The sequence below is a fragment of the Octopus bimaculoides genome, chromosome 22 (genome assembly GCF_001194135.2).
Source record: "Octopus bimaculoides isolate UCB-OBI-ISO-001 chromosome 22, ASM119413v2, whole genome shotgun sequence".
Taxonomy (NCBI): domain Eukaryota; kingdom Metazoa; phylum Mollusca; class Cephalopoda; order Octopoda; family Octopodidae; genus Octopus; species Octopus bimaculoides.
This window is the reverse complement of record NC_069002.1, coordinates 11,814,417-11,816,661: the sequence shown is the minus strand read 5'-3', so window position 1 is coordinate 11,816,661 and position 2,245 is coordinate 11,814,417.

Below are 2,245 nucleotides of genomic sequence, written 5' to 3'. Positions count from 1 at the left end.
TGTGTGTGTGTGTGTGTGTGTGTGTGTGTGTGTGTGTGTGTGTGTGTGTGTGTACGTGTGTGTTGTGTTTGTATTATATGTAACATAACATTAATGATGAAATAATGTCCAATATATATATATATTATCGAGATATACGTGACGTTTCTACTGACTTGTCATGGCGGATTAATTGCAACTAAAGATGTCTGGACATGACAAGTGGAACCTCTCGGGACAGAGTGGAGACTGAGGAAATATAGAGAGAGAAGGGGAGGAGAGCGAGATAGGAAAGACAGAGACGGAGTGAAAGAGAAGAGAGAGTGTGTGTAGAAGTAGAGAGAGAGGCAGAGTGAAAAAATATGTGGTATTAGAGGGAGGAGAGAGGGAGGGAAAAAAAGGTATATGGCGGCGGAGGAGAAAATTAATGCGTGCGGGATTAAAAAAAAGAGTGAGAAGGAGAGAAAGAGAAAGAGAAGGAGTGAGAAAGAGAAGGAGAGAGAAAGATAGAGAGAAGGAGAGAGAAAGCGATATATATATATATAGAGAGAGAGAGAGAGAGAGAGAGAGAGACCAGGTGGCATCTACATATGTGGGTATATGGGTGTGCGTGTGTAAGTATATATAAATATGTATGTATGTGTGTGTATACAAAAGGGAAGAGTAAGAGATAGACAGGGAGAAAGAGAGGGAAAGAGAATAGACATATATATACATGAGTGTGTTGTGTGTGTGTATAAATATGTATATATACATGTATGTTTGTGTGCCGGTATTTTAATGGTGGCAGCTGATGAAGGAGGTGTTTCTATGTGGCTTGCTTGTTTGTTGTACCTTGTTTATCATTTTGTCCATGTTCTTTTCCCACGTCATGTACCCAGTTATGTATATATATGTACATGTAGATGAAGGTATGTACATACATGTACGTATATATGCATATACTCATATATTGTTTCTATATATATATATATATATATATATATATATATATTGTATGTGTGCATATGCTTATTTACCTTACGTACATATAATGAGAAACACATATCCACACATATTTGCACACACATGTACGCTTACACACACAAATCTCATTCCTTCCTCATATTCGTCGCTGCTTCTCATCTCTCTCTCTCTCTCTCTCTCTCTCTCTCTCTCCATATATATATATATATATATATATCTTCAGAGAAGGAGAGAAAGAGAGAGGGGCCATGGTGAGAGTGAAGTATATATAGAGAGGTGGTGGGAGATGTAGATGGCAAATAGGTTGTTGGTGTTGTTGTTGTTGTTGTTGTTGTTGAGTAGCCCCAGGTCAGGAATGAACACCAGCAGGTCTAATGATCAAAGCCATAATATATATCCAACGTATGTCCAAAAGCATTCATTAGACAATAACGGGAAGAAGACATTTGAGAGTAGTTTAGCTGCTATTTCTAGCAGCTTGGTAATGATGCATTTTCTGCAGTCATACGGAGAGTCGGTCATATGGTCCGGAAGTTTAATGATGGAAGGTATAGGTGAGAAAGAGAGAGAGAGGGGGGGAGAGAAGGGCAACAGCGAGGAATATGAGAAAAGAAAGAGATTTGTTTGTGTAAGTGTACATGTGTGTGTGTGCGTAAATATGTGGGCGTATGTGTGTCTCACTATATGTACACATGTACGCGTGCATGCATGCGCGTGATAGTGAAAACAAACATATATGTAAATAAATATGTGCGTGTAAATATGTATGTGTGCGTGTGTGTGTATTTCTGAGTGTAACTGTTGAAGTTCTCTGAGTATATAGGTGTCGCAATATGCTATGCGTATGTGGTATATATACATGTATGTGTGTGTGTGTGTGTGTGTGTTTATGTCTTCAGTTATACATTAATCTGATTGGGTTATTCCATACTTTTGTAGAGTACAAATTTATTATTATTAAACAACAATATTATTTACAGTAACTCCAGTCCGACTATGGCTTAAGTTGTCGAAACTCCGAAGTCACCAATAATATTCTTCTTTTACTACCTTTTTACTTGTTACAGACTGCAGCCAGAATTATATATATATACATATATATATATATTCGCCATGATAGATCGCTAATCACTACACACATTTTTTTTCTCTCCTTGTTTCTTTCTGTGTTCCTTTCTGTGGAAGAGCGTAGGTTCGAAACGTTAAAGACTTTTTTCAATTCCCGAGCGTTATACTAATACATCTGTTTGTTTTCTACACCATCTGTCTTCGTCTTTTGTCTTTTTGTGAAATCTCCCTA